The 24,455-nt window shown below is 33.5% G+C and overlaps 2 pseudogenes; one reads left to right on the forward strand and one right to left on the reverse strand.

Moving 5' to 3' along the window:
- Positions 1-202: 202 nt before the first annotated feature.
- Positions 203-321, forward strand: LOC111737534 (annotated as a pseudogene).
- A 20,002-nt stretch (positions 322-20,323) lies between these two features.
- Positions 20,324-20,442, reverse strand: LOC111737499 (annotated as a pseudogene).
- Positions 20,443-24,455: the final 4,013 nt, after the last annotated feature.

Below are 24,455 nucleotides of genomic sequence, written 5' to 3' on the forward strand. Positions count from 1 at the left end.
AGTAATATTGGTCACTCCTAATAAGTCACTTTTGAGTCACTGGTGTTAGTTATCTTCTAAAGGATGGGTGTACAGGCCCTTTGAAGGCACTGAAGGCAGACACACACACACACACAAAATGTAAATAGACTATTTTTCAGGAGATTCATGAAAAGAAAAAATGTCAGAATTTGAAAGAAACACTGAGGGAAAAGGGCATATTGTCTATGGCCATGTTACCCTGAGCAAGCCTGATCCTATCTGATATCGGAAACTAAATAGGGTCAAGCCTGGTTAGTACTTAGATGGGAGACCACCTAGGAAGACCAGGTGCTGTAGGCGTAAAAAATAAAAAATAAGGGATTGTAAACTGACAAGGTCCTTGCAATCTGTGAGGTCAATCAAGGGTTGCCTCGCTTAAAAAAAAAGAAAGAAAGAAATGGGCATATTTTCTTTCTACAGCAAATCCAAATAGAAATATTTAATTTAGAAACAACTAGGATTAGTAGAGGAACATTCCAGATAGCAGAAGTAAAATGAGGATATTAATGGTATCCTACCCCACCACAAACACATACATCATTTTAGTCAAAAGACAGACTTCCATATTGAGTTTGATACCCAGAGACAAACACCACATTTAGGAAAATAAGTCAGTCAGGTTGGAGATGATATGATGATGTTCTTCATCTGTTTGAATTTTGCAAATCATACTACTCTCTGCCACAATGTATCTGTGTTTGTTTTTTGTGTGTTTTTTTAGTATACTAAGTAAATGAATGGAGATATATTCAATTATTAATGGCATTATTTCAATCCTCATGTTGGTTTCAATCCTACCTTATTTTAGAGACTGAAACTAGGAAGTTAAATACTGATTCAAAAATAAATGGTAAAGGACTTTAGAATGTAATGCTTTACATATTTTATTTCAAAAGTGCATTTTTCATTAAGAATACACTTTCATTGCCAGGTAGGAAAAAATAGAACTTTGAAATTAGTTGCAAATCAGATTAGATGAAGATTTTAAAAACAGTTGGAATAAAATGTATGCAGAATAAACACAGGGAAAAAAATCAATACTTATTTCCAGAAAAGGAAATGTCTCTTTTCATGTCTGTTTACATTTCACTGCACTACATTGTGGTTTGAAATGACTCTCAACATACAAAAAATAAGACATTTTAGAAAACAAACACAAGGCATAATATTCCAGAAATATATTTTTCCTCAAATTGTTCTTATTTGAGAAATAAATGGATAAACATACATTTTATCATAGCAATGATCTAAATCATGATCTATTTTAAAAATATATCTACAAATACAGATTTAAAAGATAACATATAGTGAGAGTAATATTAGAAAAGTCTTAGATATTGTTGATATATTGAGTATTTTTCTCTATAAATTGTTTCCCACTGCATTTGAAGAAATAAATTTTAACTCAACATAAAAAATGTATTTAAGTTAATCTTTATAAAAATGATTAGAAATAGTGTGCACGAATTGGTGATTAGTTTGGAAAAACAACTTAGATTGATATTCAATATTTAATATGTATTGTAAATACAATTAAAAAGTTGGAAAAATTAAAAGTATAAGTGCAAACAAGGAGATGGAATTAGTAATATATGTAGTAAAATGGGTCATAAATATAAAAAAGATCAATATTCAACTAAAAAAGGGCAAATAATATAAATAGGTAATTCACAGTAAAGAAACAGAAATAGCCAACATATATAGGAGGACTGAACATATCACCTGTAATCAGAAAAATAAAAATTAAAACAAAAAAATGGGGTTTCTTAGATGGGCAATAAAATTAAAGTTAGAAAATATTAAATGTGCATTATTTAGTAATGTAGAAGGGAATGTAGAAGGAAAACCACATTACTGGACAGAAGAAAAGCTGTATCAAAATTGTGCATCAATTTAAAATACCTGTTAAAAATAAAAATTCGCTTGTTCTACAACCAACCACTCTGTGTCTAGAAATACACACAGGGAAATTCTTATAAAAGGCCTAATGCCCAAGGCCCTAATTCAAGTATATTCAATGATGTAAATTAAATATCTTAAAAGAGTAAAATTAATAAACAAAATGCAGCAAATGCATACAGAGGACAATATGAAATAGAAAGAATTAAAAAGCTTGACATTAATTTAAAAAACTAAATCACCAAGACTTTATAGGTGAAGAATAAAACAAATGACGTAATGTATTTAAAGCACCAAGTAAACTACACATGTAACGCATGAATTCAAATGGATAACACTGGGTTGAAAGGTTCACAGCAAGAGCATGACAGTGAGAGGGAAACGGAGGTGGCTACGGTGGAGTTCAAATGCACCTGTACTTCGTTATTTCTTACACTGAAAACCAGTGAAATAAATCCAAATAAATACTAGCAAATATCAATTCCAGGATGTAAGAACATATATCTCATTATCATTTCTGTGCTTTTTCCACATTTTTAAATGCTACTAAAATAAGAAATTGAAAAAAAAATTGAAACAATAATATCTAAGAATGACTTTCTTAAAAATGCCTAGAAGGTGAGCAATGAAATTATTTAAAAATCATTTTAGATTTTGGTCTTCGTAGAGAATAAACAATTTAAATAGTGTTAAAGTAAATCTAAACTTTTCCTTAGGAAAAAGAATTATAAATACCAATAAAATCAGTAAAATTTAGAATAATGTATACTTACCTAAGTTGTATCAAGAATAATTCGAAAACTTGGACAGACTTAAAATGACTAAAGAAACTGATGATATTATCTGAAAACATGATTCCCCACCACAGACCTGTTCTGGCCCACTCTGATGATCTTTCGTAAAGTCAGCTGTGCCATATAATACATCCTAATCATGGGAGTGACAACTACCACAACCACAGCCATGGGGCACAAGGTGTGGACCCCAGGGGGTGGAAAATTTGGGGAGCTCATTTAGATTTCTGCCTACCATACCTACTATGCAAGAGAGAGAGTAATGTCATTTACAGCTTTGGCTTAGTATTCAGTGATGTTCTCTACACATTCTGGATATCCTTAATTAAAAAATAAGGTGCAAATAATATATTCTTAAGTTGATTTAAAACTATTTCATTTCAACAGATCTAATTTTAATAATAAAACAATAGAAATAGTTACATAAATTTCAGTAATAAAAGTTTACTTTTGTCATCTTTCATTGGTCATTTTTTTAAGATTATTTTAGTTCTGATCAATGCAAAAACATGAAAAAATTACTATCAATATATGAAGAAAGAAAAATACAATCACACATATAATGTAGCTCTTTATCTGAAAAAGAAAATTACCTGAAAAAATTAAAATAAAATAATTTAATAACATTATTTGCAAAATTGTTATGCAAAATCAATATTATTTATATATAAACAATGATCAGTTTATGAATATAAGGAAAGAAAATAACTTATTCATAGATGCAACAACACAAAATTAAAAATTAGTAGTTAGAAATAAGTATTAAAAATAAAGTATTTATTAAAAGCACAAAATTCACCTAAATAATAAAAAACTAAACTAGATATATACGTTCAGTGACATATACCTATTATGTCACTCCAAATTTATCTAGCTGAATCAATTAAATTCAAATGCCAATAGGATTGGAGAGTAGAGTTTCACAAAGAAATCTTCCTGGATGAATATAAATGCTAAACTCTATAAAACATTTTTCAAGATAAATAACAAAGATGTATTTTCTCCCATTTACTTAGTATATCAGAGAGCACTTAAAACAGTATTAACAGGTGTTAGCCACAGATCAGAATGGAAAACTCGGAAAACAAAATTAAGCTAATATATAAATCTAGATTCTTTATCTTAAATGTTACTCGCACACTCACAAAAACAAAATAACACAAAACGATGGATTATAAATTGGAAGTTAAATGTAGTACAATAAGAATATATATGTGTATATCTCTGTGTGAATTTTAGAGTTCAGTTATATAATATCCGAATTTCAACTAATTGAGAAAGTTCTAAGAGCTGCAAAAGAAAACTCCTGATATACTTTTAACCAAGAGATCAGTCTACTTTTAGAATTTTGTACTAGCAATATAAGATACTTAGAAAACAAACGATGAACATCTTTTCATAATGGTATTTGAAACATTTTTAAAAATACAAACCATGTATATGTGATCTATTCTTTACTTATGCTACGCCTGTAAGTTTGGAAATAGTACAGATGACAAAAGTCAAATTTAGAGGATTAAGTCACTAGGAAAATATTGAAAATACATATTTTTAAAAACATGTTTTACAAAACAAATACAATTTTATGTAAATATATATGTAATCATATATGCATGTAAAAAGTAATTTTGCTTATTTCTCAAAAAAGTAATTTTCATATTCTTCTTTGTAATATTTTGTATTCTCCAAATTTTCTACAATAAGAACTTATTTCTTTAAATATCAACCTAATACACAATAAACAGAATAATTTAAAAAATAAAGTGGAGAAAATCTGTCATTAATCCAACTTGATTTCATAGTATTACTACTCTTTACTCTTTAGGAAGTCAAGTACTTAGCCTAGAAAGAAAGCTCTGCAATTACCAAATAGTCATTTCTAAATGCTGGATAATAACTTCATCTCCTTCAATTGCAGTCACAACCTCTCCACTTTCCATTTCTTTTTGAGAAACCCAAGTAACAACTCACATCATAATCCTGATGTCTTGTTTTTATGTATTCTCGATCTCCATTTTTCATTTGGTCTCTGCTCATTCATTGTTGCTTGGAAACTATGTTATAATATGTTCACAGGAGATGACTCTGACAGAAAGGGCACAGAATGTAAAGATCTACATCATGCATTAATGCCCTACACAGAATGTTCATGACAATGCTATAAAACAATGTATAAGAAGACCTGTCTTCTACATGTCAGTCAACTTCTAGTAAACCTTGATGACAACTCATTGAGTCCATGTACAAAATTTCTGTGATGGAGTCTTTTACGGTTTTAATATGGTAGACTTCCCTTCACCAAAGTAGATCAAGCTACTAACACTACTGATTGTCCAATCTACTAACAGCAAAGTCCAAAGCTAGACCCCAGGTAAGACACCATGCTTTAGGATTACCAGTCAGGTTTTTGGTGGAAGGTTATTTACATTGCATCTCTGCCATCAAGAAAAGTACAACCATGAGTCCTGTGAAAAATTGAATGCCAGTAGCTAATACATATGTGACCACTAAAACATGGATACTGTGGGAATCAAAATTTGTGTAATCCTTCCAGCCTAGTTGATAACAGTGGATAGTGTAACTCAGAATGATAGTGGAAGAAGAAAGAGTATTAAAATTAGTTTACACATCACCATTAGCTACAGAAATAAGAGCTGAAGAATCTATATTTTATGATGATTGTTTCTTTATTTGCTGTATTTATTTACATGACAAGTAATGGTGGATGCTAATATTTACCTATAGGTTCCAGGTTTGTAGGATTGAATTGATATGACCTGTGGAAATATGACAGTGGAACTTTAAGTTTCTCCTGCATTGTAAATTTGTTCCTGATTACATCACCCCCATCTTCTCCATAGTACTTTGTGACTGTTATATCACTTACAGTAATTTAGATAAAACTGTTTAAGTGCTGCCTTACTTACTCTGCAAAAGTGTATGTCATTAATAACAGATTTTCTCACTCTAATTGTATTCACTTGCAACATGTAAAAATGTGTTTTGAACATAGTAAATGTTCAACAAATACTAATTCATATGAAATATTGCAGATGATGATACTGCAGATAAATATTTGCTAATAGAAAAATACTAATATCAATGGGGGTAAAAGTTATCTTTTCTGAAAGTGTTATTATATTCTTAAAAGTGTTAACTTCTTCACTTAAAAAAAAGTGTGATCATATGTTTCACATTTGATGGCATTTTTGCAGTGTCCTAATATCTTTATGAAGGAGACAAAATAAATTTGATATATAAGTCTCATTGCATGTGTACAGGTACATGTACTGTCATAGTCAGTTTCATCTTCAAAAAATTTTTCAGTTGTGGTCATCTCATCTCTAAATAAACCTAACAGAAATAGAAAAAGCCCAGTGAAGAACAATGAAAAGGATTCTAATCATGAATAATACTATAGGAAGGGACTCCAGATGAGGGGGAGATTAAAAAGATGAGGTGAATTGCTCTGAAAGACCACAGGGAAAAGGTGATAAAATAGAAGCATATTAAGAATAGAATAAAATAGATACACAGAAATTCTTTCCTTTTACCCTTCTTTACAATTCAAGGACAGTGCATAAAACCAGAGTGCTTGAAAGATGAAAACAGAAGTCTTCTTCCTTGGAATAAATAGTCAGGAAAAAGTTTCAATGTTTCTGTCTAATCGAGATACTAAATACCTGCATACCTCCAATTTCCAATATTTGTATAATAAAATGTTAGATATTAAAAGATCCTAAGTTAGACTAGACTAGAATCAAACAATTTCAATTAAAAAAAAAGGAAATTGAGGGCCAGACAACTTGCCACTCACATGCATTCGCAAACCCAATTAATCGGTGAGCTGTTTGCAGGATTCGAAGGTCAGAAATCCTCTCAGCTCTTCGTGGTTACCTCCAGATCCGTCACTGCACGTCATATATCTCATAGCTCATTTATTTGTGTATCTAAATACCTCAACATATACACTAAATGTGTCTGTACATTGTATAGATACACAAATATATTTCATACAACAGAAATTTAATATGTTTTACTGTCTATCTCTTTATTTCAAGGTATTTAAGTGAATGTACCATCTAGTAGACATCAATCCACATCCAAAAATGATTTCTATCAATTCATATGTGATTGACATATATCCTAAATACTTGCAACATAGAGTATCAGTGGAAAATATTTTAATATCACAAAATGAAATTTTTTTCTGGGATAAGTTGAGCAACTAATAGCCACCTCATGGTACTTCTTAAAATTTATTGTCTCCATTAATTTTTTTTCACATTTTTCCTCATTCTCTTTGTCTAACATTAAATTAAGATTGTTGCCCCTCTGGGCATACATCAGCAACTTGATTTTCCTAAGTTAGTGGTTACCATCGAAAATTTTGCATTATTTTGAAATAACAAATGAGAAACACATTTACAATAAAATCTGAATTGAAGAAAATTATAAACTGGCCTATATTCAAATATTATACATAGCCTCAGAGACATTATTAAAATTCAGTGCAGATGCTCCTGTCAATGGATCCTCCAAAATGCTTCTTATAAGTTTTTTTGCCTTTCACACTTAACTACTCCTGATCTACTCCAGGTACATGTCATCACCCTCTCAAGTGCAGATCAAGTTTTTGCTACATATTTGGGTCTAGGCACTTTCCTTATGCTTCTAGAACAACACATACTTTGCCTTTATAGCAGATATCACACTGTGTGTGTGTGTGTGTGTGTGCGCGTGTGTGTGTGCATCTCACCATCTATATGTATCTCACCATCATTGTCCTGTTACTTACTGCTCCTCTTGTGGGAGGAGTAACATCTTCAACTCCCTGCTATGAAATGTGGTCAAATTATTTGATTAATGTAAAGGAATATGAGCCAAAATGATAATATGCCAGATATGAGCTGAAACTTTAAAGTGCATCTCTTTTTCTATCAGTAATCTCGCTCTCCCATAGAGAAGCATGTTCCAAGTAGAAGCTGCTCTTTTAAGCTAGGTTCTAGAATGGGAAAACACGTGAAGCAGAGCGATCACAGGCTGGCATAGCTCAGTATTGCTGCAGCAGCCAAAGCCGACTTACAGCCACCAAAATACTATGTGAATGAGAAATAAATTCTGCTGTTGTAAGCCATTAAGATTTGTGTACTCCTTTGTTACTGCACCAAAATGGACTGATATGAAAGACAACCACATTTTTGGTGAAATTGATACACTATTATCTGTGAATTCAAAGAATACTTACTTAGCCTCACTGTTGCCAGCCACAAGCATAACTCTGTGGATATAAATATTTTTTAAAAGAGACATTCATTTTTATTGCTCATAATAAAATGGATATTGCTATAGTAGAGAAACATTTACAATAGAATGTGATAAATGCCACATATAATTATATCCTGGTTTACATTTGTGTGGAGTCAGAGACTCACCTAACTCTTATCTAAGACAGAAATACAGAATTTGAGGAAAGATTTGCAGAACAAGTAATAACTAACGTGAATCTTGAAGGTAAACAAGGGTTCACCAAAAGGACAAGCTGAGGAAATATATTACAGCCATAAGGAAACATAGGAATGAGAGTGAAGAATGAGACATATATGACAATTGTAAATCAGTTATAGAAGCTGGGTTCTTGGTAGGTACCATACAAAAAAGTCAGTCAGAGACAAATTAAAATGGACCTTTTGCATCACACTAATGAGCTTGCAATTCACCCAGTAAAATGAGTAATAGCAGGATGAAAAATGGATTACAGGTCCAGGGAGAAAGAGAAAAGTGGACTGTAAAAGTGCAGGCAAGAATTCGAACTAAGACACTGTCACTGGGTAATTAGAGAAATAAGTTTTCTGCTTCTCTGGAGGAGAAAGATCAGTGGGAATTTAGATTCAGTCTGATGCACAAATGTCATTGCATCCTGATGTCATTGCATCCACCCTGTGAGGTTAACCAGAGGCCCAGCCACAATTCTCTGGTTCTTGCTGAGACACATTTCAAAATCTGCACAGCTGAGCCAAGGTCAAGGTTCAGGTGGAAAGAGTAACAGTGCAACCTCTCCCAGTCACATTGTCCCAAGGGTAACACTGGACCTATGTCTACATCCTGTGATCAGGATAAAGAGAAGGTGGCAGATAATTGCCAGGGGTGAGGTGAGTGGAAGGAGGTTAGGGGGAAGAAAAAGATGGGAAGAAGCTTTGGATATCAACATCTTTCTTACATTTACAATATTTTGTCCACATATCCAACAAATTTCTCTCATAATCTTTAACTCCGCAGGGTTCATTCTAAATTTGTTTGAACCAATCAGACAATGTGAGAAAAAATAATTATATCTTGTTCTAGAAGTACGGAATTAGACAGAAGCCTTGTGTAATATCAATCATAAGGAAATAAAACATTGTATCTTAAGTTTTCTCTAAATAAGTTTGAAGAAAGGAGATGGAACATCTACAAGAATTAGGAGTAAATATTCTGCCAATGGTTGTAGTGATGAAGTGGGTAATTTATCGCATAAGGAGAACACCTTAAACTCTTAAGCAGACAGACGTATTCAAAAATAATGCATATATTTTTATTTCCTATTTCACAGAAAAGCCAAAAGGAAGATAGCATCATGAAGCTGTGACAATCAGAATAACAGTAAAGTGACTCTGTCATCTCAAGAAGAGCTCAGAGCAGCATGAAAAACAGCCCAGAAGACTCTATGGATTCAGCCTTTACTACAAAAGCAGGCTTTCTCAGACACCAGGGCTGCTTACAAGAAGCAGCGCAAGCACACCTCCTCATTTCACTCTGCTACCATCAAGGAAAAAATCTATTTTTATAGAGTCATCAGATCCAGGTTTATCAATAATGGCAGTGATAATAACACTACTGATGCTGAAATTTTTACAATAGAAATTTTATTACTGCTCCGATCTTCAAGTAAAATTAAAAAATAAAAATAAATACTACATTCTTTATTTCTAAAGGAGGACAAATTCATCCTTGTTTCTGTCCATGGAAATAAAGGAATTATTTAACTTTTCTAATATTTACTTGTTTAAAGGGCCAGAAAAGAGGGCTTAAAGAGAAGGTCTTGAAATCAGGAATATACAAGAGATAGAAGAAGAAAGACTTGAGAATTCACAAAGCTTAAAGTTAATTACAGGAGAAAAACTGACAGGAAAATTAAAACATAATAAAAAGAACCCAAACAGAAAGCTACAGAGATTCTTTTTCTATTTTACTGGCTCTGATTCTTCATCCAGAATATTTGACTATATCATATTTGATAAGTAGTGACATAGATAATTATAGTGCATTTCATGGGAAAACTTATTTTAATCTTAAGATTAGAAAAAATTTATTGAAAATATAAAAAGAAAGAAAGAAAGAAAGAAAGAAAGAAAGAAAGAAAGAAAGAAAGAAAGAAAGAAAGAAAGAGATAAATAAATAAATAAATAAATAAATAAATAAATAGGACCAACGAAGTAAACAGAGCTTACTTCCATTTGGTTTTAATGCCATTTGGAAGCAGGAGATCTGAGCTTCCCCAGAAAGAGGGCTGATAAAAACAAGAGCAGGTCGATAAAAGATTTGAGACCTGGAGAATGGCTACTAGCACTTTGATTTGGGAGACAATTTTAACTTAGGACGTTTGCAAGATAAATACATTATCTGCATAAAGTGTTGTGTGTGCACAATGGCATGGCCCCAGGACTGGTATCAAAAACTTAAACATTTCTGAGGATAAAATGGAAGGATATTCATAGGTGATCACCAGAACCTCAAAACAGGAACCAAAGGAAGTATTTAATTGTAATAAATTTTATAGAAGAGTGTTGGGGGAGAGTAAAATCTGCACCGTTGACCCAAGTTTGCTTATATAAACAGAGAGTGGAATTTTTTAAATTAGATTTTATTCTCATAAATCAAATAAGATTAGAGAAATAACAAAAAAAATTGGATAGCAGGACCTGATAAAAAGATGAGCAAATCCATTGTAACTAGTTTTCTTTTTCTCATGTGCGTATCTCATTTTCTGCTTCACAATCAGTGCTCTGTGATAGTGAATACCTTCTGAACTGAGTCCTTTCTTTGGTTTTGCCTGTCAATTACTTTCTATAGCAGCTACTTGTTCTTTTCCCTTCCACAGTAATATTTACGATTCATGAGTCTGGAGGTTAAGGAAGCCAGTGCTTGTCTGCGTGCCATAAATTAATGCTGTCTGTATAAAATTCATTACCCTGCTTTCACACCCTGGAATGGAATAATAATAAAAAAAAATTGCTGTCATTGTCTGTGTCCTTTGCTGGCTAAGGCTGATGTGTAACAGCAGGCGCTTTAGAAAGAAACGCTGTTGGCACATGTAGAAGGCTGGCCAGCTACAGCTCTGTCCTTTTGCTTAAGGAAAAAAACGTTGTTTCCTTTATGTTGGACTGTCAAGGGGGATTTCTGCAGAATAGCTCAGCAAACAAAGTGGCACAACATGAAAACAATTTCAGAACTAGGACTTGAGTAAAGAATTTGAGAACATCATTGATCAACAATCACAGGAGAAGGGTCTTTTTTAATGATCTGTCTTTGAATAAACTTGCTAATCATGAAAATCTCTGCCCTTCCACTTGTTAGAAGTATGACTGGATGTATTTAAACAGCCACAAAGCTCTGCATAAATCATATAAATCAAAGCATATCTATGGATATTATATTGCAATATTCAAGATTAAATGCATGGTTGTGTTTAAAGGAGATGGTCATTTAAAAATGTTAATGTAATTTACAAAATAATTTCCAGAAAGTATAGTCATAAAAACCTAACTTACATGTTTTTAGATCCTTACAGATTACAAAGTGCTTTTTCATTTGATCCTAAAAATAGGCATGAAGAATGACATCACAATCCCAGTTTTCTCTAGGAACAAAGTGAGAATCAGAGAGGAAAGAGTTCTACCTAAAGTCACAAAACCAGTAAGGAGCAGTGTAGACACAAGAATCTCAGCCCCTCTCTAGGACATTTTTTCTGTACATCACTATGTCCACGAGTTTTGAGATATTTACACGAAAATTAGAATTATTCTGTAGGGGGAAGAGGTAGAAGTAGACATCTGTTTGTTGTGCTCACAGAAGAATTTGTGTGTACGCCCATCCTCATCTCTTCCTTTCTGTCTCAGACCTTAACTCGACTACATTCACTTCCCATTCCATCCCTAAAGTATGGAGAAGTCTCTGGTACACAAAGTTGTACAAGCAAATTTCCACTTCCCTGTTCTACTTGAAGGGAGCTTGGAAGTCACTACTCTGGCCTAAAGACAAGCAAGGATGAACAGACTGGCAGAACGACAACTCTTCTTAGATCCATAAAGGCATGGAGATAGGACAAATCACTGACCTCAACATTGGAGAGAGGAGACAGGCAAATGCAGGGAGCTGTGGCTTCCTGGGGGCAGAGAACCCCGCTTAGCAGAAACTGCTGCGAGAACCAGTGCTGGGCAGGAAAACCTAAACTGTAATGGATGAAATATGGGAGTGGCAGCGTGGGCAAGTCTGAGGTGGTCCCAGTCACAGGGGACCCCATAAAATAATGAGATGTACCTCCAGAAGCTCAACTAGATTCCTACTGTACACATCAGAGAAAAATCCTGTGTGCTTCTGGCAGAGGAGGACAAAAGAACCATTATGAAATATTCAGAGGACTCTGTTCCTCTTAACAAGGCCTGCCCTCAGAGACAACTAGTTAACCAGAGACTAAAGCTGGGCTATTAGCAGAGCATAACTGACCCTGGGGAAAGGGCATTACTCAACTCCAGCCCACTCAAGCCCTCCTGTCCTACCTAAAAGGAGAGAAAAATAACTGGAAAACACTTGACCTCAGTCCAGAGCGCAGGCTAACTAAAAGACAGAGACCTAATGACAATGCTGTAAAAGTCTTCCCCTCCCCCACACCTCACCACTACATGACTAAAAGCCTAGTTAGAGTTTCTTTTACTCAGTACATCATGCCTGGCTATTAAAAACATTAACAACAACAAAAAAAATGCTTAAAGGCAAAAAACAAATTTTGAAGAGACAAAACATATGGCAGAGATGTTGGAATTATCAAACCAGGAAATTTAAACAACTGTGATTAATAAGCTTAGGGCTCTAATGGGTAAAGTAGATAGTATGCAAGAACAGATGAGCAATGTAAACAAAGAGATGGAAATCCAAAGCAACAACCAATAAAAATTTCTAGAGACCAAAAACACTATTTCAGAAATTAAGGATGCCTTTGATAGACTTATTAGCAGACTGGACACAGCTGAAGAAAGTACCTCTGAGGTGGAGGAGATTTCGATACAAACCTACATAACTAAAAAGCGAACAGAACAAAAACTGGAAAAAAAAGATCAGAATGTCCAAGGGCTGTGGGACTTCAATAGGTGTAACATATACATGACTAACAGAAAGAAAAGAGTAAGGATCAGAGGAAATGTGTAAAACAATAATGACTGAGAATTTCCCCCAAATTAAAGTCAGAAACCAAATCACAAATCCAGGAAACTAAAAGAACACTAACAAGATGAATGCCAAAATTAAAAAAAAAAAAAATACACCTAAGCATATCAACAGGAAATCAAAGATAAAGAAAAATCTTAAAAGAAGACAGAGGAAAAAATATCACCTTATCTATAGAGAAACAAAAATAAGGATCACATGTGACTTCTCAGAAACCATGCAAGCAAGAAAAGAGTGAAATAAAAAAATTTAAAGTGTTGGTAGGAAAAAACCACCAGCTTAAAAGTCGTATAATGTATAATTGCTAAAATAATTTAGCTGAACAGATCTTTAAACAATAAGACATTTAAAACCATTGCTTCCTGAAAAATAGTGGAATTCTATATATCTCAGAGGACTACTGAATCATTGTTCAGTCTCCAGGCCCCAAGGAAGCTTACCCGACCCCTTCCAGACCAATACCTACCCATGATAGTGAAAAATCAAAGAAAACATGTTAAGAGTCCAATCATAAGGTTGGGACAGGACTTTCTGGGGTCTGAAAATTATCAACTCAGTAATTGTTGCTTCCTGAGTGTTAAAAATATGTTGATAAAAGAGATTTAAAGAGATGATAGGGGCAATCCAAACGAACAATGTTTTTACCTTTCATTAGGTTCTCATTGAAGTCTCTGATCCCCCAAAATATTTGAGTGTCTATTCACAAATAAAGCAACTAAGGTTTCCAATTAAAGTTTCAAATCCAGGAGAAATCCATGTCTCTTCACTTGTATTCCAATTTTGTTTTTGTTACATAAGATGGTTAGTATTTTAGCAGTTTTCCACAAATCTTTAGTGACAATTATTTTCACTTATAAATCACAAACGAGTGAAGATTTCTATGTCATATTTGGGCTAGACACCTAATAATATGTGAACCTTAATAAGATCAGACGAGAATGGATTCTTTTAAATTTATGGTGTTAAAAAACCCCAAGTTCTATGGTTCACCTTTTAACCTACATTACATTTCTCTATAATATCATGGTATTTATGGTGTGTGTGCGTGTGTGTATAAGGATAAAGGGACCTTGCACAATGAATCTGTTAAAATCTGTATTCACTTAATTATCATTAGTGATTTGTCTTAAAATATCTATTTCACATTACAGAAGATGAGTACTTTAACATTGTATGTTAAGCCATCAAATGCATCTTATGCAATTTATAGTAATTATTTTTCTTGAAAGCCTAATTTTCATTGTCTTAAAACCACACAGTGGGTGTTGTCAGATAGAATATTGGTATGTTATAGCTCTTTGATTCACCATTCCATCACTCCTGAAATATATAAATGTGACCAAAATGTCAATACACTCTCAATATCACAAAAAATCTGAAAATATCCTATGGGTTGTCAATAATCATATGGGAACCTAGTTGAAATGAATAATAAACTATTTTTTCATCTTTGAACTTGTTTTTGCTCTTCCCTCTTACTGGAATAATCTTTTTCTCTTTCATGAATTCCCAATCAACTCCTCAGACCCATTTTACGTCATTTCTCCTAGAAAGTACTTTTTAATTGTTTCACACAAAATTATTCCCTTAGAACTAGAGAGCACCAGCTAACAGTATTTAAAAACAAAATCAACCACTAGAGTGAGATACGTAAGAGGAAAATCTGCATCTTATTTATCTTTTCATCTTTCACCTAACATATCTTCAGATAGTTGATGCTAAATGAGTATTTTTAAAATAAATCTAAGAAAGAAAAGTGAAAGAAGTCTTTTCTTTTTCAGCATGAATCATGTATTGGGCCCCATGGTAGGCAGCAAAGATATATATATTTTGCCCTCAATCGTTGGTAGGCTGTTGCCAAGATTCATATTATTCAGGAGTCTCTGGGTTATATGTTTCTACACCTTAAAATCTCTTTCTGAAAATTTGGGAAGAATAGTTGAAAATAATATTTATTGAGTTTCTTTTTAGGTCAACTCCATACATGTTACTCCCTTAATCCTATACATAGCAGTGATATACTGTCTATATATACTGACTTCTCTTCTGGGCACCCTACTCTCAACCTAGTCATAAGCCATATGACCCAATATGAATGTAATGTTTTCCATTTACATCCTCCCTTCCTACTTTCTCTTTTAAAGGCCCCATAGTCAAAAACTTTTCTGATAATGGAAGATCTAGTTGCCAAGTAGAAATGATATTTTTTACTCCATCTTTTTCAACATCTCTATCTCACATCACTCCTGCTTACCTCTACTATGTTCATTTTATAAGTCAACATACAGCTATTTGTTTTTTTTGTATTTATTGAGCTAGTGTTTTCTGACTACTTATTGTAAACTGGACACCTAATTACAGATTCTATACATTGCTGTAATTTAACAAAATTGTATTAAGGAAATTTGTTTTTATTCTAAAAATTGCATCTATATTCTACAGGAGTAGAAACTGAGGCTCAGAGAAGTTAAATAACTTGCCCAGAGTGAAACAACTGGTAATCAGAGGAATTGAGATTCTAACTCAAATATGCTATCTGATCCCGACCACTCTATTTATATCCTTAACCATTGGATTATGACCACTCCTCCTCTTCTCTTTGAATAGGGTGGTCCTCCTTTGTGAATTTAAATTTGATAAATCCGTGGTTTATTATAATAATGATAATAATGTTTTATAAACTTTCCCTGCATTCGCTCTCACACTTATGCTGAATGACTTCTGAAATTTGAGAACACCTCTCCAGCTCCTGCTACTTTCTCTGAGAACTCTCCATCACCTGAGGTCTCTGCTTAAGGAACACATATGGCCTCCATCTACGTACAAATGGCTCTGCTATTTAGCCACAGATGATTTAATAAGGGATGAACAGTTGACCTAGTCCTTGCAAATGAGTTATCTTCCAAAAATTTGTTTCTGTGGTGATATAGGTGATTTAGACATAAGAGTGATATAGAGCCACGAGCATCAAAGAGACAGAGAGAGTAACCTCAGTTCCTGAATTACTAGATCATGTACAAAGTCATTTAATACTGTTCCTTGGTTGCTGAGAGGTAAACCTATGAATTGTTCTTTATGTTTCAGCTGGTTTTAGTGGTCTCTGTACTTGACAGGTAACAATCACTATGAGAAACATAATTTTGTTGCAAGTATCAAACACTAGGAAGTGAGACTACATAGAGCAGAATACGGTTTTCCCAGTGTTGGGGCATAAACCTATAACTGCCAATAAAGTACAAATTAACTAATTAACCTGTTCCCTGATATTTTTAGGAGCATTGAACTTGTGTTACATGAAGTTGATGCTTTATGGAAAGCAAATACAACTGTACCTTAATGCATAAAAAAAGAGGAAAATGTACTCTGAGGTTGTCAAACTTAAACAGAAATGAAAATATGAACTCCTTGAGGTCAACCAAGGGTTGCCTCACCGAAAAAAAAATATATATATATGAACTCCATACCCTACTGGAGAAAAGACAATGTGGCTTGACGTAATGCTTTGCTAGAAATCAATTATTTCCCATTCTATACTATAGTGTGTCTTGTTTGACCTACATTTATAAGGTCTATTTATTGCCACATTGGATCATCTGTTAAATGAAATATGAAAAAATGAAAAAATATTTATGAAAAAAATTACATAAATGGAGCCATTCCAAAATGAAATCTAGCTGCCGTTCCAGAAGAATTGTCTTACACATCTTGTTCCTCAGACCTTTGGAATATCTGAACTGGGCAAAATAACCTTTGGACTGGGCCAAACCAACATTGTATCCCAAACGACTTTTGTAAAGCTAACAGGAAAGCAGACATCTTGATTACAAGGATTGAAAATTACATTCTTTAGTATTAGCACTACATGTATAGGTTAAGAATAACTTAGCTTATTCGCAACTATAGGAATTCCTTTCATCTATTTATGTAATTATTTCTTTTCCCCTTTCTTATAAATACCCTTTGCCTTAACCCCATAATTAGAATACTATTTGGGTTTCTGCCTGAATCATTGCATCCTGAATAGCTACTTTTTGATCTCAAACGAACACTTGTTACCTCTCACTTTGGCTCTTTATTTTTAAGGTTAATAGACATATGAGAGAACATTAGAGGACTGTAGAAATACAACTACCTGGATTTTTCTAATGTGCATCCTGTGTGGAAGCTTCCTGTAGCTATGTCCCTTCATAAAGCCTAATTAGTGTTACTATGTGACAGGAGACATGGGGAGATAAGCTGAAACATATTATAGAAGAAAAGGTCCCTGCAACCCCACTCCCAAGGAACACTGTATACCACCAGTGCCCTCAATCTAGGAGAGGCATGGGGGAGAACCACATGGTTGCTAAGCAATGAAGCTTTCCATTTTGGTTATCTTAGAATAAGAACTGCAAATCAGTGAAGTTGGAGACAGATTCATGTCTGTCTGTCTGTCTGCCTGCCTGTCTCTCTCTGTCTCTGTCTCTCTCTCTGTCTCTCTGTCTCTCTGTCTCTCTGTCTCTCTGTCTCTCTCTCTCTCTCTCTCTCTCTCTCTCTCTCTCTCTCTCTCTCAGGTTTAGCACACATGGACATATATTTGAATTGTACCAAACAAAGCAAAGCATCTCAGCTCCTTAGGTAACCAAAAATTCTGAAGACAATTACAATTAGTGGGCATTCATACCTGCACAGCCCCTCTCCAGTGTTCCCCTCAGAGAAGCTCTGAAACACCAGACAAATGACCCACTAAGCAGTCAGATTTGCTCAACAGGAACATGCTCTCTTGCAGAACACAGACAGTTCTCTAATCTGATGCTTAGGCAAGTTGCTGCCCCAGAGATCTCTTACTGGCCCTACCAATTTTCAGTTCTATAGCTTTGAGAATGTTACCTTGCCTCTCTGTGATTCATATTCCTCACCTTTAAAATAAGGAAATGAATATCATCTCCCACATGAGGTATTTGTAAAGATTAAATGAGTTAACAGTCTTTTGAAGAGTACATAGAGAAAAAGTTAGCTCTTATGGACTCTCTCTTACAAATGAGGAAACAAAGCATGGAGGTATGAAATAACACACATAGTTATACAGACTGGAAATTAAAAACAGGAGATCTAATTCCAAAAATTCTTTTAACTTGATAACTTTTCATAATCATATAATCATACTATGTTTCTTTGTTCAAAACTGTATATCTTTTATAGAGGAAATGATTATTTTTCTTTCAGCTCAAAGCTTATAGGATAATGAGAGGAGCACCTGGTCTGTCTTGAGGATCAATGGAAGGAAAACAGCAACTAGAGATATCTGGCATTATTAATTTACCCACTCTCAATAATAGGCATTTAGGTTGTCTCCAGTTAGATTACAATGATTAATGTTGTTATACACATTATCATACGTGTATATGTATGCATATGTATGAATGAGTGTATATATACATGCATTTGTTGAGTATATACCTAAAAGGCTATATTTCTAAGCATATCTCAAAAATATGTATCTTCATCTTTAACAGATAATGACAGTTTTTCAAAATAATTGTTCCAATTTATACTCCTACTAAATTTTGCAGTTCCAGTTGTTCCACATCTTCAGCAATATTTGGAATTTTCTGTCTTTTTTCCTTTTAGTCCCTTTCATGCTATTCTACTGCTGAAGATGCTGCTGGTATCAATCTGCTCCAATCAAAAGAATTTAAATTGCCTTATATGACTAAGACCCTCATGGATCAAGGAGGACTAATTACCTTTCTTCTTATGACTGAAAATCTCTCCTCCTGTTTGTTTTATCTATCAAAGCAAGCAATCTTTCCAAATCTTCAAAAATCACAATGTAAAAGAAACAAACATTATATATTTGACACTACTTAGTACAGCTGTTGTACTTTGAATATAAAAACTGATTTTGACAGAACAAAATTTTACTCTTAGTTCTGAGGGGAATTATTTTTTCATGTGATGAATTATAGATTTAGAGTTTCTGACTTACCTGCTCTTAAAATATTTGTCGCATTATATTTATATTCCCAGCTTTCTTCACTCTATCTTGTGGAATAGGCACAGTGCTTATTAAAGAAGCATGCACTTAACACCAACACTTTAATTGGTTTACTCAAATATGAGAAGTTCATTTTTATGGACAATTGAATTACTTCATATCAGTAAACATTTACTCTATTTACAAGAACTCTGCCACTTACAGAAACAAAATCAAATAACAGATAATAATTAAAAATCTAAGCTGTTTCTCTTTCATATGTATATGTATTATATGTCAGATGAGACTGTGATGCTCTGAAACACAAAAATACAATAATATATGAAATCTCCATCATTGCCTACTGAAGTCGCTCCCCATTTTGAGGATATCTAGGGGTTCCAACCTGTCATCTTATCACCATAAAAACTCAGGTGTGCTCAAAAAGGAGCTCTTTAGGAGTAATGAAAGGCACTGCTATCACTCAGGAAATTCCAAGGATTTTAGGAGCCTTGTGCCAGGGCCCCAAAACAAAGATTAAGTATATTTTTATTAGACAAAAATCGTATAAAATATTCTTATCATTTTATTATGTTTCAATCAACACTCAGTGTCATCAGCCACTAGTATTAATTTCAACAAAAAAGAAGGGAGAATTCCAAAGTGACTTCATATTTCCTTAGCAAATGTGTTTTCTCTTTCCTAACTTATCTGTAATTTCATACTCAGACCCCAGTGTTCACTGTCTGAATTTCTCCAATGATTTTTTAATTTCCTTTGATATTTAAGTTTTTATTCTTCTCCGAATGAATATTTCCCAAGTAGTTACCTTATATGTGACATATCCATACCTCAGTGATCTTTCTCAAAGCCTCTCTAAGCAGTATTAGTGACATGGTCTCTCTAACTGGGGACACCTAGTATTTCTTAACTGCAAAAAAGTCATAGCAGATAACCAAAAAGTGTCTGAAAGTTCATGTTAAATTTAAAGGACAATATATGATTGGAAATGAAATCTACTTAGCAACCAGGTAACAAACAATTTAACACATATCTTAGAAACATACTGTGCTTTTCTTATTAACACCACCTTTCCTTCCTCCAGAGAAATAATCACTCTCTTGTTTTTTTATTGATTATCTTCCTGTTTTTCTTTATAATTTTTTTTAAATGCTTACAGCACCTGGCATTCCTAGGTGGTCTCCCATCCAAGGACTAACCAGACCCGACCCTGCTTAGCTTCTGAGATCAGATGAGATCGGGTGTGTTCAGGGTGGCATGGCTGTAGACTATAATTTTTTTCATTTGTGTATTTTTACCATGCATCATTTGTGTGTGTGTGTGTGTGTAGCTTTATGTATAGGATATTACAAATGAGCAATGCGGGAAGAGTTGTTGGAAGCTGGAAAAATGAAAATCTATGTAACGCAGTGTTAAATATTTGATTAAAATACGTTAGAAGACATGATATACAACTGAATATCTAGTATTAGCAGAAGAATGTGTAAATAGAATATTAGTGGGCTGGTAAACAATGATTTCAGTTGGCTACATTTGACAAAACTTTACCTGAAAGGGATGAGTGTAGACATGAACTCACTGGTTTGGAGTAAAAAATAGAATAAAGAAGGTCCAGTGATTCAAGGATGTATATGTTTGAAATAAGCAACTAAGAAAAGATGCAAGTCAGGAAGCCTTTGAACTATAAATGCCATTAAAACTAAGCCTTGAAATAAAGATCGAATCTAGTATATGTCCCTGGGTGGAATCAAATGGTACCTAATAAATCCTTTCATTGAAAAAAAAAAAAAAAAGAAAGAAAGAAACTCAAGGGAAAATGAATTTAGAGACCTTCACCTTGTAATATATATGTAAACATATGGCTTTTGTAATTTTTCTTTCAATCTCGTGAATATAAAGACAAATGTCATTTTAGTTTTGATTTGCATTCCCATGATTGCCAGTGAGGTTGACAAACCTTTTATATTTACATGCCATTTGATCATCGTTTCTGTGAAATTCATCTTAATTTCCTTCGTCCATTTTTTGTATTCGATTTCTTAATGATTTATAGTAATTCTGTTTATATTCAGTTTACTTGTCTTTTGTCAGGTCATGAGTTACAAACATCTCTATTAAGTGTTGTTTTTTCACTCTCATTATGATGTCTTATTATAGATTTAGGACCAAAGTTCTAAAGTTTCATATCATTTCTTCCCCTAAAGAATTATCAATTGTCACACCACGATTTATGGAAAAGTCCATTATTTTCCCAGTGATGCACAACAACCAGTAGTATCTCCCATTCTCTTCTGCAATGTGCCCTTGCCACTTCCCCATCATGGAGAGTCTGCTTTTGGTCCCCTTGAATCTTAGCTGGTCCTCTGAGCTGTTCTAACAACAAAATGAGGTGGGATATCACACTTTTTCATCCTGAAGTTGGGCCTTAAGAGATCTGCAAATTCCATCTTCATTTGGGAATACATTTTCTTGGAAAATAGCCCCCGCCCCACCCCCACCAGCCATACTATAAGAAAACCCAAATATCTACATGAAGAGGCTTATACGAAGATAAACCAGGCTCTCTGCTGACTGCCTCAGCTAAGATAGCAGCCACCATGCAGTGAAAACTTCAAGCCATGTGAGTCAGGAAATTTTGGATTTTCCAATCATTCTTATAGCTCCATTTATACCATGTGAACCAGAAGAATGAGATCAACCTACAGATTTATGAGCAAATAAAGTTCATATTAGTTTAAAACACTAAATATTGAAGTAGATTTTAATGCAGTAATAAATAATTGAAACAGTCTCCAATCAAATATATGATTAGTGTCAGTTTCTTCCTGGCCTCTTGATTCTGTACCATTGTTCACTTCTTCAATACCTGTTTCAGTGCATACTTTACTTACTTTCAATATTAATCTTGATATATTTTTAGGTATCCTTATGCTTCTTCTGGAATGGATATTTTTGACGTCGTCTCTTGATATGAATTTAAACAGAGTATCAAGTCACTTAAAACGACTGGCATTTTAATAGGGACTGCATGTTAATGCTATATCTGTAGATAAATTTAAAGATTGAGATCTATGATTTTGATCTATCTCCATTTAGTTGTCTTAGTTCATATTTTTAAATAGTTTTTATAATTATTTCTATAAATGCCTTATCATCTATTTAAATTTATTCCTAGACACTTTATACTATCAATGCTATTTTAAATATAATTTGTCATTTTATTTTCTGTTGTTGAAGTATAGAAATACAATTTGGTTTCTTTTGTATTCTGAATTTATATTTGCCACTCTAAATAACTTAATATTTTATTTCTAGATTCTTTGAAATTTTATATTAAAATTATATCATTAAAACCATTTATTTTCCTTGTCTTAATTAAATGAATAGTACAATCCTTATCTGTTGAGAGAAGTGGGAATAAAAAGCACCCTTACTTTGTTCTCCATCACAAGAAGAACATTTTAGATATTTCACCATAAAGTATGTTTGTTGCATGACCCTTTGCAGATACTTTCAACACCTTACACTTGATTTCAGTTATTGATAAGTCCCATATTCTCCCTGTATAAATGATTTTGTATTTGAGGTAAAGCCGCATACCATTTCAACGATATTAGTAAATATTTAATAAAAATAAGTAAATGTTTTAAAATCAATTAAAGAAAATTAAATAAGAATGTTTTCCTTTCAAGATAGTGAATCCAAATATATTTGTTTCTGAATTCTCTCATTATCAATATTATAATATAAATTTAGAAATGTAAATACATACATTGATAATAGTAATGACAAAACAACATAGGATGGAATGTCATCTTCGATCTAGAAAGTTTTGCGAGTTACTAAAAAAGCATAAATTGACTAGTGTTTTATAATAAAGAGACAAGCTCAAGAAATGAAACCACATAAATGAATATGCAAATACATAGCAGTTTCTCTGAGTCACAGAAAAGAAATGACAACATAACATTAATTATAGTAATTAATTGTGAAGCTATTTTAATTATTACATTAATTATAGAGTTACTGTATTATTATTAAGATGAACTAAGCCGGTCTGTCCTCACCTTACCTCTCTACAAATAGAAAAGTCTTGGGGAAAGAGCATCTGTCCCTAAGTATTTTTTCTTGGGACAAAACTAGAAAATATCAAAAAAGTTGATTATGCTGGTATGAGCTCAGGATCCTACTATATGATAAAATTGTAAAAATTGCTATGATTTTAATCCTTCACAATAAGCATGAAGGGGCACACACACACACAAACACATACCTCTAATGCAATAAAGGCAATGCTTTCCAAAGGGATATACATTAAATTATTCACATAGAGAAAAGGCATATTTTCTTGATATAGATTTTTGAGGTCTCCCAAACCAGGCAGCTCATTATTTATCCACAAACTAGTACTGGTTCCCAGTGTACTGATCTATTGTACTGATTCTGTGAACTAGAATCACTGGGATAACCATAAAATATGCCAGTACTTAGGACCTGCCACTAAGGATTCTGAATCAAATGGCAGAGTGAGGCCTGGGAATCGCTATTTTGCAGATGATTTAAAGGTACTGCCAAGATTGAGAATCATTGCACAGTAACTATTCAGAAGACTTTATTTTTCTCTATGAACTTTGTTGCATATTCACTAGTATAGTCATGCTGCCTGAGGCCCAACTACTGACCTTGCTTCTGAGGCTCAAGAAGTAATTCTGAGGCCACTCAGATTTGGTAAATGCCTTCCTCTGTTTATTACCACACCACAGTGGCCTTTCTCAGTGGTGTGAAAAAATGAAATAAATACAGCTATTCCAAAATGGAGTCAGAGTCTGTGTTCATGCCACCCTGAACAAGCACAATCCCATCTGATCTTGGAAGCTAAGCAGGATTGGGCCTGTTTAGTACTTGGATGGGAGACCACATAGAAAGATAAAAAATAAAGGATTGTAAACTGGCAAGTTCCTTGCAATCTGTGAGGTCAACCAAGGGTTGCCTCACCTAAAAAATAAAAAAATAGTAATAAAAATTTTTTAAAAATAAACACAAAATGGAGGTAGAGAGACTATCCTAGAGAAATTGCCTTGTATGTCTTACCCTTCCCCCTCAAAAAAACTTTGGAATATTTGAACTGAGTAAAACAACCTTTGCAATGAGCAAACCAACACTGTACTCCAAACTATTCACTATTTCGTGAAGGTAATTGGAAAGCAGATATCCTGACTACGAAGACTGAAAATTAAGAATATTCTTTAGAATTAGCACCACCACATATAGATAAGGATAAC

Source organism: Pteropus vampyrus, unplaced genomic scaffold, assembly GCF_000151845.1.
Source record: "Pteropus vampyrus isolate Shadow unplaced genomic scaffold, Pvam_2.0 Scaffold27, whole genome shotgun sequence".
Taxonomy (NCBI): Eukaryota; Metazoa; Chordata; class Mammalia; order Chiroptera; family Pteropodidae; genus Pteropus; species Pteropus vampyrus.